This window comes from Marmota monax, unplaced genomic scaffold (genome assembly GCF_021218885.2).
Source record: "Marmota monax isolate L192 unplaced genomic scaffold, Marmota_monax_Labrador192_F-V1.1 WCK01_AAM20220418_F8-fsc00012, whole genome shotgun sequence".
Classification (NCBI taxonomy): domain Eukaryota; kingdom Metazoa; phylum Chordata; class Mammalia; order Rodentia; family Sciuridae; genus Marmota; species Marmota monax.
The window spans coordinates 4,312,975-4,330,839 of record NW_026695227.1 but is presented as its reverse complement, the minus strand read 5'-3'; the positions used below and the strand labels follow the sequence as shown (position 1 = coordinate 4,330,839).

The window sequence follows — 17,865 nt, the reverse complement described above, 5'->3', positions numbered from 1 at the left end:
AGAAGTGGAGTTTATTAAAATTATTTTGAGAATTTAAATGAGTTAATTAAGCATTTAGATACTGTAAGTACCTTATGGTTAGTTTTATTGTGACTGTTTTGCTTGAGGACATTTGAAATTAGTATCAGCCTCCTTAGAACAATAGAAGAGTCTCAGAAGTTTAACTCTGACCATCTTTCTCCTGATTTATATGTAAATTAAATTATGTGTATTATTTTTTATATGTAAATTACTTATATGTATTATTTATATGTAAATTAAAAAACTAAAATATGTATTTTAGTTGTGTCCTTTTTTAACTCCACAAAGTTCATATTATTTATTATTATTTTATACAGACTAAGTTTCTTTAGATTAACCCAAATGTTTATCAATTTTTTTGCACAAATTGCACAATTTGTTTGCACAATTTGTTTCTTGCCTTCCAGTATTTCCTACTGGGTCACTTTTCTGCCTTTGCAAATGTGCTTTTGAAGTTCATCTAGTGAAAGTGGTAAGAAGGACAGATTTGCTTATCTAAAAATGTCTTAATTCCGTTTTTGTTTTAGAAATACAACTTTCCTGAACATATTTTTTTTTCCCTAGGACTTTTATAGGCTAACAGTTACTTTCATTCAACATTGGTGGATACATTCCTTTGTCTTCTGGATGCCATTAGTATTGTTGAGAATTCCTCACATGGTTTTTCCTTTGTAGATAGTTTTATTTTCCTTTCTCAATGCTTTTAAAATTGCATTTCCTCTGGTGTTTGCTAGTTCCACTTATTGTATATTTGTTTGCTTTTGTTTTCACATGTCTTATGTGATATCTATGTTGTGCTTCCTCTATCTGGTTTTTCCAGGTATCCTATGTGATACAAGTATATACTAGTCCTTCCTCTTTGTAGAGGTCGTATCTTACATTAACCTTGGAACATTACTATCTGTTGTTCCTTCACCTCTGGCCTCTATTGCATTCTTTCTACTGTCTCATTTCAGGATTCTGAGTAGCTATATAACATATCTACCGTATCTCTTAATCTTTATTTTTCATCTCTTTTTACCCACTTCATGCTGCATGCTGGAAAAAATTTTCATATCTAGCTTACATTGTTCTTTTTGACTATATTTAATGTACTTTAACTCATGCATCCTAACTCATTCATGGAGTGTCAGATTTCAACAATTATTACTTTTTCCTTCCAAAAGTTCTGCTGCATTCTTTTTCATGTATGCCTAGTCCATTTTTATCAGTCTTTTATTTATGCTTTTATTTTTTATTTCTTCTGGCAGCTAGATAAATGCTAATTAGGTTTTTTGTCTAATATATCTAATTATCTTTGTTTATTCTGCTGACACTCATGGTGACTAATTTTCTTATATATCTTGTGATCTTTGATTATGAAATACACTTGGTTGATGTTAATTCATGAGAAATTCTGGGATGTTAACTTGATCTTATCATTTTTCTCTAGAGAGGATTTGTGTATAGCATTGTTGGATTTTCATCTTTTTTTTGTGGCAAATTAACTCTTTTTAAAAAATATTTATGTTTTAGTTGTAGTTGGACACAATACCTTTGTTTTGTTTATTTATTTTTATGTGGGCTGAGGATTGAACCCAGGGCCTGCATGTGCTAGGCAAGTGCTCTACCACTGAGCCACAATCCCAGCCCTGCAAAATAACTCTTGATTATTAAAAAAAAAAAGATAAATGCAAATGGTTTCATCCATTGTAAGCAGTTGTGTATATTCATTTATTTATTTTTAACTAGTAAAGTTTCTTGTAGGTGAAATAGAGGTTACCTATGGAAAAAAACTTTTTGTTAGTGATATTTCACTTCCTATCATGCTTTGCAATTTCCACACATTTGTATTCATATGGTGTATAATAAAGCATTTTAAAGTTCTAGCTTTAAAGCATTTGAAGGCTAAACAAAACTGAGTTTATTAACCCAAATGAATGTAAAGAACCATAACAAAGGAGAAATATAAACATCAATTACAAAGTAGGAAGCAAGTCCAAGCACCTTATGAAGTGAGAGCATATGAAATAATCCAAGCAATTTGGTTTGTTCTTTCAAATGAGAAATAACAATTATGGTGGCAATCAAAGAGAAATTACTAGTCTACCAAGTTATATGTAGAATACTGAGATTGGTTTACAACAATTATAATATACTATACTACAGTATACCTTTTCTACACTTACCTATATGTCTGTTTTGCATTATATGGCTTTAAGACTGCAAGTCCTTAAATGACATTCATATATCTGATTGTAGGTGAGAGTAAAGAGGGATGTTTGAGAAATACATCCCTTTGGGTAGTATTTGGGGAGTTTCTAAACGCCACAAATATAATTCTGCCATTATAATTTCTCCACATTTAAAAATTCTCTGCTTTTTATATTATTTCATTTTTTTATGTCTTTTAAAAATTTTCAGGGTCTCTGTGATGTTTGATACATGTATACAAAATGAAATAATCAAATCAGGGTATTTAACATATTTAATCTCATACACCTATCATTTCTTTGTGAGAAGATTCAAAATCCTTTCTTCTAGTTATTTTGAAATAGTCAATACTATTTTCTGTGTGTAGCCTTTATATTCAGCTGTAGACTCTGTCCATTCCTAAGTTTTGCTACTTGAATCCACATTTTGGATGCCTTATTCTTTCCATGTCCCCCATCTATTCAATTCATTCTGTCCTACATCATTTTTGTCCCACATGTCAAAATTAACAAATGAGATTTTTGAAAGGGAAAAACTTGCATACTTGTATAATGGTGATGAAAAACTTGTATAATGATGATGCTGTAGATAGGTAAGCTTAACATGTATTTCTAGCAAAAGCATAAGCAAGATTGCAATGTTATTAAGAACTTTTTATAGTACTTAAATGGAGACAAAGATGGCATATTCATTAAACTGAAGTGATCGCTAATATTTCTTTATCTGAAATGGTGTCTGAAAACAAATATGTTTAATAAGGATAAAAGGGGAAAGCTTTGAACATGCAGAATTTAGAAATATAGATGATGGAAAGTGAGAGATACAGCTTAATTTTAATTGGGTGTTCTATTTGACTCTAAGTAGTATGTTTGCTAACAGAAACACCCAAAACAGTTTAGGATGCTTTACTGGAAGGGCAGCTTGGATGAAAGGGGCCAGTGATCTCTTCCTGACTCAGTTATCTATTTGAAAGTAGTGTTCCAAAGCAGGGTAAGGATTGTAGTTAGGGCTCACTATGTCTCCTAAGGAAAGGGAAAGGAAAAGAATTTTGAAGAAAAGTGTTAGATGTTCTGGCTGTTAATTAATAGTTTTGTTCTACTATTTCATGGCTTGTAATGCCTAATGGAATAAAAATAATTTTGTATGAATTTTAAGGGTAGAACCAGGACTAGTGGTATTATTTAAGGAAAGTTGATTAGGGTTCATAAATCAAATGACACAGGATTTGGAATAAGCAGACCTAAATTTTAATTCTGATGTCAGAATTGGCTTTGGCCAAAAGAAAGAAATTTCTGCTCTTCATTTGCCTAATGTGCTAAATAGGTATAATAAGGCTTATTTTAAGGGTTAGAGTTAATGCATGTAAATTGCTTAGCTCCTGGCATAGGTAAATATTAAACAGATAATCATGGTTATGCATAATATTGGTAAAAATAGAGGGTTTTAACACTGGAAATGTTCAAGTGGATGGTGACCTAGTGGAATTATTGGAGGATTCACGACTAAGGTAGGAACAGGGGACCTGACAGTGCTTTTGCAACTTTCTTTACTTCCTTGGCCTGACATCTCAGTTCCCCCTGACTGTGCTTTCATATGCTTCACAAAGCAGGCAGGTTCAGGCTATTTTAACCAAGTTTAATTTAGAGTCTTTCGTCGACTATTGGAAGTCAATTGAGTTGGAAGTTAGAACACCAGGGTGTGTGGGGGCGTAGCTATGTCAACTGAGATGCTATAACAGTAAGAAAGCACAATGTTCACAAGACTTCTCATTTTGTGGATCTACCTCAGCGAGGAGGTGAAGTTTATGAAGGTTGGTTAAGGTACAAGAGACAAAAAGTAAAAAGTAAAAAAAAAAAAAAAAAAAAAGTCTTCACTACTTCAAACTACATCAGGCTCTTGGCAAGAGCTACAATGAAAAATGGGATCCGAGGCAGCGCTGCGGGAGGCGGGTCTGGGCTTGTTGGATGAAGCACAGGACAGGCAGTTTGGAGATCTCAGGAACCCCTGGAGGACCCTGGGTACCACCGGTTTACTGCATAGGGAGACGAAAAACAGGAAAGCGACAAAAAGGGGGAAATAGGCCAGGGGTCCAGAGAAGGAAGACAAAAGGCTGTTTTGGTCACTGGGTGCGGCAGGTTTACTGCCACAGGAGAATGGCCACGATCTGTGCAGCAGGACCCGAGGCGCTGCAACTGAAGAGCAACCTCTGCCCGGGCCATCCACTCTTGCCCAGGTCGAACCTCTCCACAAGCTCTATTGCCCATCCCGTGTCTTCCTACTGCTAGTTGGTCTCGCTGGGGCACTTCTGGAAACCCGCCTGCGGCTCGGAACCCCGGTCTGACTTTGATCGCGGCCTTGATAACTTGGCGCGGCGCCCCGCCTCCTTCCCTCCGGCCGCCCGGCCCCTTAGTCTCGGGCACTGGGGTGGACCGGAGACTCCGCACCTCGGCTGCAGTCAAGACCCGGAGAGCGGAGCCAGCTCCCGGCCACGCGCGCGCTCGCCCGCTCGTTCCTCGCGCGGGCACTGGGCATGCGCGGCGCGGCAGGCTCTGGCCGCGAGCGGGCGGGCAGCTCCAGACTTCACAGGCAGCGGCAAGCAAGGCGGTCTCGCCTGGCGCGAGGCGGGCGCGGTGCTCGCCCTGAGAGCCCTTCTTTTCAGCCGGGCGCGGAAGGCGACGCTGCGGCTCAAGAGGGATCGGGAGGGCGCTCTCCAGGTTAGGGTCTTTCTCCCGTCCGCCTCCCACCTCGTCTGGGTTCGTGGATCCTCGGGAAGAGCCGTGGCTTCGAGGGCGGTTCCGAGGTAAGAGCCCCTCGGCAAAAGGCGCCCGCCCGGGGACTCGGCGGCTTTGACTTCCCCTTGACTTTAAAAACCCGCCTTTATGTGCTTGGATCTGAGCGGTGCCAGGCATCGTGTCCGCCCTCATTCACTTTGACTGCTTTCAACTGGTGTTGGCAGCCAGGTGTGCGCGGACGCTGCCGCTGGAGCGCGTCCGCGCGCCTCATCGTGGCGCGCCATGGAGTGGGTGCCCACCCGAGTCCCCCCACTCGCGGCTACCTGGTTTTGGGAAGGCAGGAAAGGGAAGATTCCGTGTAATACTCCTTGTAACGTGGGCTTCTGCAGATACACCTGCGCTTATCTGCTAGGTGGGTCAGCTACTGACCGAGTATTCCCATTAGGGCTTTCAAAACTACTTTCCCCCACCCCAAGTTGGGAGGGTCTTTTCAAAGCTATCCGTAGGGATAGGGTCGCACCCTTTCAAATTAAGATAGCTCATTGTTTTGGGATGGTTGTCAATTTCTGATTGTTGTTGACTTTCCTTTCTCAGCTTGTTCCACTTTACTTGCACCATTTTACTTTGGGGATGATGGCCTTCTGTTGTCAGTTAAAGCTTTTGGGGTAGATTTCCCACCCATAAAGACCCTGCTCTCTCCTTTTTAATTTCAGTAAACCTGTATGGACAATCTTTGTACCAATTGTTTTCATGCTGTTTCTTAAATCCTACTCACACAGGATTGCCGGATTCTTCCTGGGGACAGGTCTCTTTGGTAGTAGGATTTGAATCGGTAGGTAGACATCTAGAATAGTAAAGCATATATTGGAATCCTTCTTTACTAAATATGTTTCAGTGAAATATGTGATTGTTTTTCTTTAAAAGGTTTCAGTTTTTACCTCTAATTATAATGGGAGTAGGTAAAATAGCTAATATCTTAGGATGAATTCAGATAAAACTTGGTTTCACATGTGTGTGAACAGTTTGATATTTGGCTTTGTCATCTCTGGAGGGCAGAATTGGGATTCCTGGAAGGCTTCCTTATGTTAAAAACAAAACAAACCCGGAAAGCTTGAAATATCTGTGTTGTGTATTGCTCCTACTTTATTGCCATTGGAAAGATGCCATTCTATAGCTCTAGTGAATTTTGGAAAGTGTGTACAAATGTAGATAACGTGGCAGTGAGTCTATTGAAGTTAAAATCATTTTCATTCTCTCTCGCCTAGTGTATATTTTCTTTTTGGAAGTGGAGCTTTCTGAACATGTTGCTGTAGTTCTTAAGTTGCTGGTGTGGAAATTTTTTTTTTTTGTCATGGATTCACATTTAAAAATTGAAAGTTAAAACACTTTATAGACTTGCCAATATATCACAAATGTAATGTGTTCATAGAATGCTTATAGTGCAGAATACATAGATTAAGACTTAGTAAAATTCCAGAAATCATTAATTTCACAGGAGGGAAAAGAAAGAAAATTTGTGTTTAATTCTTACTCTGAGAAAACCATAGTTCACAATACTTGGTGCATTCACTCTATAATTTATTTTCACTTGCTAATATTACTGAGTGTCATTATATAGCAGTTTTAATGGGGAATTAATAGTGGAGAGTACTTTAAGTCAAATTGTATTTAATATGTTTCTTTTGTTAATTTTGAACAATTTGTGACTAAAGACGTCATTTTTTTTTGTCTCTAGCTTCTTCCTCGTTTCAAGTTTTTGACCTATGCTAATTCTTTGGAGATACCTTTTCTGTCATGACATAGGCTTGCTACTCTCTCTGCTTCTACTGTTCTTATTTGATCCATTTCAAACCTACTCTTTTTCTTATGTTATACTACACACCATCTCCCCCACTGCTTTTTATTTCCTCTTTTCTTCATTTATCTGTTTTCTGCAGCAACTCATTTCAATCAGGTTTAAAATAATAATACTAATAATACTACTAATAATAAAAAAATAGTATCCAGAAGAGAAAATGATACTTTTTAAAAAGTTCTTTTTGCTTGCTTTAAGTTTTAGTGGAATGAGTATTTTAGCATTAATCTGATTTATTTAAAATTTAGGTTAGCTTTTCTGAGTCATATTAAACATATTTGGTAGGTATTTGGATCAGAACAAAACAACATAAGTTAATAATAGGTTACAAACTCTCAGACATCTGCAGAGGTGTATAAGGGGAAAAGTGGAACTTTAAAGTACTCTGGCTATAGTACATCCCTGCTGGGAATTACTGCATGAAATTGTTTGCAGCTGTTAGTGATTGAAAATATTTTCTTTAGAAAAATTCTGTAGTGGGGCAGTATTAAACATTTTAAGTTAAATATATATAAGAAAGTGGAAAGTTCTTCAGTGCTGCAATAAAACCTCTTCAGTGTTTTCCAGACACATTCCTAAATGAGATCTAAAAAATGCATTTTTTAAAGAATAGTTTTATGGAAAAAGTACAGAAATAGTACAGTTAATTCCTATATAAGCCCATACCAGTTTCCCCTCTCATTAACAACTTATATTGATATTTGTTACAATTAACAAACTAGTATCAGTTTGTTATTACTAATTGCACTTCATACTTTATATTCTGTGTGTGTGTGTGGTTGTGTGTTGTGTGTTGTGTGTGTTAGAGATTAGACCCAGGGCCTCCTGCGTGCTAGGCAGGTGCTCTACTGCTGAGTATACTCTCAACCCTCCTTAGTTTTTATCTAATGTCTTCTATTACAGGATCTTATTGTCCAGGATGTTACATTACATTTAGTAATCAAATGTTTTAGGTGCTTCTTGGTTTGGGTGGTTTCTCAGCCTTCTCTCTCTCTCTTTTTTTTAATTGATTTTATTTTTTTTAAATACACGACAGCGGAATGCATTACAATTCTTATTACACATATAGAGCACAGTTTTTCATATCTTTGTATATAAAAAATGTTCACCCCAATTCATGTCTTTTTACGTGTGCTTCTCTTGTTTTTGATGATGTTGACAGTTTTGAGGAGTACTGGTCAGGTATTTTGTAGAATTCCCCTCCTTTGGAATTTGTCTAATGTTTTTCTCACAATTAGACTGTGAGCATGGGTTTTGGGAAGGAATATGACAGAGGTAAATTGCCATTTTTATCACATCGTATTCAAGGGTACATATTGTCAGTGTGATTTATCATGGTTGATACTTATCTTGATCGCCTGACTGAGGCAGTATAAGGTTTATCCAGTGTGAAATTCCTCATTTTTCCCCCTTTTTATCCTGTACTCTTGGAAGGAAGTCGCTGTGTACAGCTCATACTTAAGAACTAGAGAGTTATGCTCATGCCTTACCCCCAGCCTCATGGTTAGAATATCTGTGTTCATTATTTGGAATTCTCCTTCATGGGGAATTTTCTTTTTTTCTCCACTTTATTTACTCATTGTTTACTCTTATTGGTCATCATTTACTTATGTTATCATGGATGTATGTTTTATACTTTGGGTTATAATCCAGTCTATTTTATTACCCCAGTTCTTATAGTTTGGCCCTGGTGTCCCTTTGACATACCACCATCAATGTGAGTTTTTTTCTTTTTGGAAGCATTTTTCTTTACTTTCTGGTACTATAAGGTATTACAGGCTCTTCTTGTATATAGATCCTGTACCAGTTTGAGAATTAGCCATTTATCCAAGGAATCTGGTTCCTTTTGTTTGGAAATTGTATTAGAAATCAAGGTTGGGTGCCAGGTGTACTTGTTGCTACTGGGATATCACTGCTTCCAGGCTTTTTTCATGTGAAAAAGGCAGGGAGTGTATGTATGTATGCAAACCTGTGTATAGGAACGTGACTATACATATTTGTACATATGTGTATATGTATGCATATATATTTCTGTGTGACTCTCTAGCTATATTAAGCTAAATATGAATTCATATATATCTTTAACTGTAATCTATTCACTATGTATCATTCTGTTCTTAACCCATTTATCTATAAATGTACTCCCAACAGTTGGAAGAAATCTGGCTCCTACCATCTGCCTAATTGTTCATTTCCATTATACAAAGATAGCAATATTGGAATTGCTAACCTGTGCTCTCATGGGAAACAACTTTATCAACTATAGTACAGTGCTTATGTGTAGTTCCTTTTGCATTTACTTATCTATTTATTTATTCTGGGGATTGAACCTTGGAGCACTTTATCACTGAGCTACATTCCCATTCTTTTTTAAAATTATTTTTGAGAAATTGAGGACTCAAAGTTGGGTTTCACTATTGTTGCTGAGGCTGGCTTCAAACTTGTGATCCTCTTGCCTCAGTCTCCTGAGTGTTTGGGATTTCGGGTGTGTGTGGTAGCACCTGGCTTCGTTTTGCTTTTTGTCTTCGTTTTGCTTTTTGTCTTCGTTTTTTTTTTTTGTCTTCACTCATTTCCAGAGTTATTTAAACACTTTTTTTCTTGTGTGCACTTTAGTGAGATTGTTGCACACATTTATAATACAGTTAACTGTCTTTTTGTCACAATCTGCATTCTATCTTGGAATCCTTTGACCTCACAATGATTTTCTTACATTTGCATATGCTAAAGTTCACTCTTTGTCCTATAAAGTTCTATGTTTTGATATCTCTATCATCATAATGTCACAGTATCAGGAATAATTCCAACACATTAATATTCTCCGTGCTTCACCTATCACCCTCTACCCCAATGGTCACTGATCTTTTTGCTGTATCTGTAGGTTTGTCTTTTCCAGAATTCATACAATTAGAATCATGCAGCCTTACCACATTGGCTTCTTCTACTTAACAATATATATTTAAGGTTAATCCATGCCTTCTGAAGTTTAATAGCTCATTTCTTTTTATTGCTTAACAGTATCACATAGAATCTTGGTTGCTTCCAGGTTTTGGCAACTATGAATAAAGCTATTATGAGCCTTTATATGCAGGATTTTGTGTGGACACAAGTTTTGAAATAACTTGGATACATACCTAGGAGTATGATCACCAGATCATATGGTAAGATTATAGTTTGCTTTGTAAGACATTGCCAGACTGCTTTCCAAAATGACTACCATTTTACCTTCACACTAGCAATGCATGAGAGTCCCTATTGCTCTACATCCTTGGTAGCATTTAATTCTGTAAATTTGGGGGGTTTTATTTATTCTTATGGGTGCATAGTAACGTCTCATTGTTGCTTTAACTTGCCATTCCCTAATGACATAGGATGTTACATCTTTTGCTTGCTAGTTTCTATCCACATATGTTTTGTGGTGAGGTATGTGTTCAGGCTTTTTGCTTACTTTTTAATGGGGTTGTTTGTTTTCTTACTGTTGAGTTTCAAGAGTTTTAAAAATTACATGTTTTTTTCTTTTGTAATTCTGGAGATTGAACTTAGGGCCTCGTGCATACAAATAAAATGTGCTCTACCACTGAAGTTTACCCCCACCTCTCAGAATTTAAAAAAAAATATATATGTATATATATCATATTTATATCTTTATACATATATATGTGTATATATACATATATATAGTATATAAGCATATTTTTAAGATATGTGTTAAAAAAGACTGGCTTGTCTTTTTATTCTCTTATCAGTGTCATTGTCAGAGCAGATACTTTTAATTTTAATAAAGCCAATTTACCAATTTCATCATGGTTTGGTGTCATTTTAAGAACTCACTGCTAAGCCCAAGGCCACCTGTATTTTATACTGGTTTTTATTTTTGATTTTTTGATTTTTCAGTTAAGACAATAGAAGATATGATTCATTGTACACATAGCATACTCTGCCACTCTGAGAACAACTAGTCCAGAATGCCACAGGTCCAAGGCAAAGTGTTAACAGGGACTATTTTGACACGAGCAAGGTGGATGTCTCAGAGGTGGTCTTGATGATTGGATAGTCTAGATGCATTGAGAGACAAACTCTAGTCTGTAACATACAGTCCAACACTTGTGCCACTGTCCCCGGCCTCCAGCATTCTTTATTTCTGTTCTTCTGACCTCCATGGTGCAGAAGCTAGAAGTTAACTAGAATTTCTCCTTTATTCTTTTGTGCTTTCACTTCTTTCTCCCCTTTCTTTGTCATGGTGCAGAGGTTTCTAAGAGAATGGTGCTAATGTCCAGAGCCATTTTTTCCCCCTTAAAGTTTAATAGTTTTGCATTTTACATTTAGGTCTGTAATCCATCTTGAGGCTTAAGATATGTGATTAACTTCTTTTTGCATATGAATGTTCAGTTGTACTAACACCAGTAAATGTGTTATTTAAGTCAATAGATTATAAATTAGATTTAGAATATACAGGAAACTTTTTATGTGTTCTGCAAAATTGCTTAATAGAAATAGTTGAGAAATGACTTGGAAAGTAATACCACGTATGCTCTGTGCTGAGATTGGTTCCTGGGCACTATACATGATTTATTTCTCTCTTCTTTACTCCAAGATTTGTTGTGAAAATGGTTTTCTTAGTACAGAGTAACATCTTTCTGCTCTTTTAGATCTTAACATAGAAAATAATTACTAAGTTTGATTTTTCCATGCAGAGAATCTGGAATAAGGGATTTGCAGAATATGTGTTGGGAAGAGGCAAATGATCTAGAGACCTGAGGCTTAACTACATTTTATGGGTCTTGAATATTAACCAAGACACCTTTTCCTATCACAAGTAGCTTTTTTTCAAGTACCTCTCTTTTGATAAACATTATGTGTTATTGACATTGGGGCAGAAGTACTTATATTGTTACGTGAAAGTTAGAACCAATACCTTTCAAGATGCATCAAGAGAGACTGACACGAGTGGCTCTTTATAAGAGGTCTTTCTAGAAGGTCTTTATCTCCATATTATTATTATTATTATTATTTTTTGTGGTGCTGGGGATTGAACCCAGGGGTCTTGAACATGCAAGGCAAGCACTCTACCAACTGAGCTATATCCCCATCCCCTCAATCTCCATATTATATAAATTAAGAATAGATTAAAAAAAACAGGGACTTATGTCTGGTTCACATGGGGAGAATAGGACAGAGTTGGAATGGGAATCCTGATCTTCAAAACCCATGCTCTTTCCACTTGGCTATGCTGCCTCTCACAAAAGAAAAGGCAAGGGTAGTTGCAGAGTATCCTTGATTTTATTATCTTCTTTAATAATATATTCTACTTAAATGATCATTGAGCTAAGTGAGAATGGTTCAAGAGATTGTATATTTAAGATCCATAGAAATTGTTTAAACTGTTTTTTTTCCTGTTGATTGATCTATATCTCAACAACCCAGAAGTGTGTAGTGTTGGAACAAATTTATGAAGAATGAGATTCTTTTATCTTTTAAAGAGGCAGTTGTGGGGATTAAGAAAAAATAAAACAAGTACAGGTAGCATTATCTAGTCATTTACCCCTTTTCCCCACTGAATTTTAAGTTTCTTGAGGACAGTTATCTTTAAATTCCCTGTGGTATTTAAACACAACACATCACAAAGGGTACACACTCACAAAATATTTGTTGAGTGAAATTTGCACTTATGATCATACTTTTTGCAGAATAAGAGTTTAGAAGGGGGACTGGGGCTGTAGCTCAGTGGTAGAGCACTTACCTAGCATGTGTGAGGCACGGGTCTGATCCTCAGCATGACATATAAATTAATAAAATAAATGTATTGTGTCCATCTACAGCTTAAACAAATTTAAAAGAAAGTTTAGAAGGGAATGAGTTTTTCCTCACAGAGGAAGTTGAACATTACTGAATTTCATTTGTTTATTCATTCCTCACTTTTTGAGCATTTGTTGAGTGTCTGCTCTGTGCCAGGCACGAGGAATACAAAGGTGGAGACAGGGTCTCTTCCATCTTCAGGAGACCCAGAGAACAGAGGCAGGTAGAGGACCATTTCAGTGCTGCAGAGCTGAAGGAAGTGTGTATTAAAAGACAGACAATGGACTCTGAAATCAGAGAAACCTTATCCACCTTAGTTTTCCTATTTAAGAAATTGAAAGAATAGTAGTACTCACTGGTCACAGTTGTAGGTGAAAAGGAGGTTAAATGAAGAAAAAAGAAGTGTATGTGAATGTGTGTGTGTGTGTAAATACACACAAATAAATACTTGTTTATATTCTAGAACATAGTAAAGGAGAGGCTCATTGTTGCTGAGGAAGCCAGAAAAGTATTGGGGGAATCTCAGGATGAATTTTTGAAGCTGAGAAGGAGAGAATGAGGTGAGACATGAAGGCATTCCAGGCAAGGAGATGGGTGTGTATGACAAGTGTGAAATGGATCCTCAGGATGGGAGTGGTGGGAAATCTGCACATTCCCACATTCAGAGCTCATGGAGAATTGAATAACCAGTAATTTTTCATTTTTATAAGTAACAGTACAGTATACTATTCGTTGCATAGTGATAGAATAAAGATACTAAACCTGAGAATTGTGTGAATTTCTGCTTGTAATCATATGGCTTTCTGAATATAGCCTTTTATGTGTTCTTTTTCAGTCCTGTCATACTCAAGTGATTATATACGACTTAAGAAAGGCGACTTGCATGTCTTTGGGTGAAATCAGAGGTCCTGTGTTAAACCATTCTTCTATTTTGTGGCATAGCAATTTACGAATGTAATATTCTTTGAAGACAGTCTGGTCCTGTTTGAGCTATCTACAATTCTAAGCCATAAACAGTTTCTAAACAGAACCTCAATCATAGAACTTAAGAATATGCTAAAATTGTTTGTTAAATAAATTTTGTGTTTGATAAGAGGAAAGTTGAAAACTCGTGTTCATAATATAGGGGAGATTAAAAAGAAAAGGGGAAAATAGTAAAAAAAAAAATCAATAGAAGAAGGGAAGTTTGTACTTAAAAATATTTTTAAAAGTCCTTTATTGAAGGCTTTTGATTTCATTTTATTTGGAAAATCTTATATTAATATCATAAAATTATTACCTAAGTTAATCCTTATTCTCCAAGTTCATGTATGTTATTGGGATATTTACTAGTCACATGCTCTTTTCCTACTAATTATAATGTTCGTAATATAATTTTTAAGAATAATTTTCATTAGAAATTTAAAAGTTGAATAAAGTACAAGTGGCAAAATAAAGCATAAAGAAAAATAAGTATGAAATTTATCCTTTTTGAATATGTCAAATACGATTTATCTAATTTTCTACAATTTTGACAATTGAGATTAATGGTGATTTTAGACATGAATGAACAATGAGACAGTTTTTGGCATGCTGACTTTCAAAATATAAAGAAAGATATACTTGTGAGGGTAGAGAAGATTCACTAAACAGCTAGTGGAAGTCAGTCACATTTAAAAATCTTGCTTTGCTTTGTTTTTGAGGGGGCCTAGATTTCTTGAAATTCAGTCTGTAAGTAACTTAGAATATTAATGACTTGTTTTCTGTCAGAACATGCAAATTGCACTTGATCATTTCTTTGATATACAGAAGAAAATAGAATATTACTATGTCTATGTGGATTTGTTTCCTCTAACAAAATATTCTCAGCTTATTTGTATGTGTGTATAAGTAACCTCTAATTTCTCTTTCCAGTGTATTTTAAAAATTTTAACTGTTTTTTTGACAACATATATGTATTTGGGAGTTTAAAATATATTTTGTTAATCTAAGGACATTTATTTTGAAACCAGATCTTAGATTGAGTTTTGTTATTTTACTGCGTTTCTCTGTTATTAGAACTTCTCCCGTATAGCCTCTTTTTGGTACCAAAAATTACAGTGTTATATATATATTTTTTATACATCAAGATCCTTTTAGTCAAGAGAGAACATTTATTTTATTGGTAGTTCTTTCATTCAGCTCTTTTGTGGAGCCTTGTTGGATTTTGAATAATTTAAAAGCAATGGAATTCTTTCTGTGATAAAAATCTGGTCATTGGGCCAATTCTTGTAACATTATTGCCATCTTGTAACATGATACTCACCTATATAAAGGTGTGGGATTAATGTGTATGACCGAAAGAATATGTGTTAGATTGTTTTTAATAATTTAGAAAAAATAATTCCCTAATGACGTTAATGTGCATTAATTCATAGATTTAATTAAAGTATTATCACTTGAGTTTTAAAATGAATAGTCTGTGATGGCCAAACCTAAACAGTAATTTGTAAAGAGTAATAAAAAATCATTTTACTTAAATTTAGGAATAATTTTATATATTCGTATATTTGTTATTTTTATAGAATTGCAGAATCAATTGTTTAAAGCATCAGCTTTTTGTTTCACTATTTTAATTTTCATATTTTTCTTTCTCAAACTGTTGCAACAAAAAGTCTTAGCACCAGTTACTACAGCATTCATGTGCTTGGCTACATTTCACATTTTTCAACTTTATCTTAAGACTTGCTACTTTCCATGGTTTCATGAAGAAAACAGTCCTATAAAGATCTTGAAGCAGATAAATGACCCTGTGGGTTTTTCCCTCACCGCCCCTTCTCCAACCTGCTTCCCTCCTCCCTGCTTTTCCCCATCCTTTAGCCCCAATATCTGGCAGCCTTTTTCAACCCTCATATGACATTAGTTAAAAAGTATACTTTTTTATAACTTTGATATCTTTCCATTTAGTATTCTAACTCACTGTCTGGTGAGAGCTCAGTCATGGAGAGGGAAGTCAGAATAAGAGAGACATTCACAGTGGTTAGGACAGTAAAGGTCCAGTTTAGGCGGCTAGAGGGTTTGAAACAAAGGAATGTTTGAAGCCCTCATCACCTTCCCACTTATTTGGGTAGTAAGTAAATTGTTTTGAAAATAGTAAAATTTCATTATGAAGAGACTGAAATATTATCCAGATAAGATTAAATATGTTAACAGTGCTTTACTTTAGCCAGAATGCATCTTAATAATATTGAGTTTTTATACTAGTTAGAAAGATAGTGTCCATGGGCTGGGATTGTGGCTCAGCGGTAGAACTCTCGCCTAGGATGTGTGAAGCCCTAGGTTCGATCCACATAAAATAAAATAAGGATACTGTGCCCACCTACAACTAAAAAATAATAAATATTAAAAAAGAAAGATAGTTTCAATAGTTTTATTTATATATTAAAATACATATATGCTACTGATTTTCTTTTATATTTTGTAGAAGTCCCTTAGCAGTATAACTAATTTCAGAATTTGATTTAAACTATATCTCAAGTGAAGTTACATAAAAATTTTAATTTTTGTATAGGACATGCCATTGCATTTTCTTTTTCTTGTCTTTCTTTAAAAAAAAAAATTGTGGGGGGTACCAGGGATTGAATCCAGAGGCACTTAACCTCTGAGCCTCATCCCCAACCCTTTTTATTTTTTATTTTGAGACACAATATCTTTAAGTTGTTTCAGACTTCACTGGCTTTGAACTCGTGATCCTCCTGTTTCACCCTGTAAGCCTCTGGGATTACAGGTGTGCACCACCATGCCCAGCCATGCCATAGCATTTAATGGGTCTTCAAACAGTAATAAAAGTCTTCCAGAGCTTTCCTCCTCCACCTATATGTATTAATTATACAGTATAGAAGACCAAAGGAGGCAAATTACATTTTGGGTAATATTTGTGGTTTTCAGAGGTGCTGGTATCATTAAGCTATTGTTATCTAGAAATATGAAAAATTTAAATGAGATTCTAAACTAATCAGTAAGTGCTTAAAATTATTGGGAAAGCAAGTGGTGGTAGAATTTGGTAGATGTAGACATAGTTCGGTGGTAGTAAAAATGGAAACTAAAATTTCTCAAGAACCAATGAACCATTACTGACACTATGTTGTTCATGTGCATTGTCTAAGGCACTATGATTATATGTTGTTAAGAAACAATATATTATTTGATGTAAGAATATAATAAATATGTATTCACTAGGCTATGAGTTCCTAATGTGGGAATTCCTATTTTTGCAAGATTTAACAGCTAAGTGTTTCTTGATGACCTTGACTTTATTAGGCTAATGTGAACATTAACTGTATTTTGGGCATTAGGTGTGACAGGATCCTTGCTGATCTGTAGAGGGAACTACTTCTCTGTTAGTTCCTGAGAGAGAGAGTAGATGTGAATCTGGATTGTTTTTCAGATTAGGCAGCTAATCCAAGCCTGTCAGCTTTTTCTTTCTTCCAAAGAAGTTTAAGAATCTGTAGAGTTTTTCAGGGATTGATCTGAGAACATGGCTTAACTTTGACAGTCAGAGCAACTAATTCAGCCAGAAGTATGTTTTTCCCCAAAAAAGATTTTTTTAAAGCTTCTAGCTGTGATCATTTCAGCTTCCTCTTCCTCCTTCTTTACTCTCGATGTTTTTGATTTCTTATTCATATATATATATATATATATATATATATATATATATATATATATATTTAGTTGTAGATGAACACAATATCTTTATTTTATTTGTTTTTATTTTTATGTGGTGCTGGGTATTGAACCCAGTGCCTCACGCATGCTAGGCAAGCACTCTACCATTGAGCCACCTGGTCCTTACTCTTCCTGTTTTTATTACTTCTGTCAACTATAACAGTCGTTGGAGAGGGACAAAACTTTTGGGACACAAAAAGGACAAAACTTTATTTTAGAGGAAAAAGTGTAAAAGGTAATTATGTACACAAATGCATAATGAAAGGAGATTCACAGTGAGCATTCCTTTATGAAGCTGTTTTGTTTTTCTTGGTGTTAGATCTTGTTCGATCTGTTTCAGCTTTCTCCAGTGGTCCTTCTTGTTATGTGCTTAGATATGAGATAGTCATGCAAGATTAAGGTTTGGGTAAGTTATTAGTAGGCCCATTGGCTAATATAACCCAGTTTACTTTCTTGATCTTACAGTCCTGGACATGTGCAACTTTATTGAATAGGAAATAAATTTTTTTTTTCAGATAGTGAAATTTATCTGTCAGTAAATAAATATTAAATTCTTATTAAGTGCTTGTTATGTTACTAAATAATGAA

The 17,865-nt window shown here is 35.4% G+C and overlaps 1 protein-coding gene across 3 annotated transcripts in view; it reads left to right on the top strand.

Annotated features, from left to right (window-relative positions):
* Window positions 1-4,766: 4,766 nt before the first annotated feature.
* Eps8 (epidermal growth factor receptor pathway substrate 8) overlaps window positions 4,767-17,865 on the top strand; it is a 163,441-nt gene continuing 150,342 nt past the window's right edge. For all 3 annotated transcript variants that reach the window (XM_046436046.2, XM_046436041.2, XM_046436043.2), the window contains exon 1: window positions 4,767-5,014. The gene's annotated coding sequence lies outside the window, so the exon portion shown is untranslated. The remainder of the gene's footprint in view (window positions 5,015-17,865) is intronic.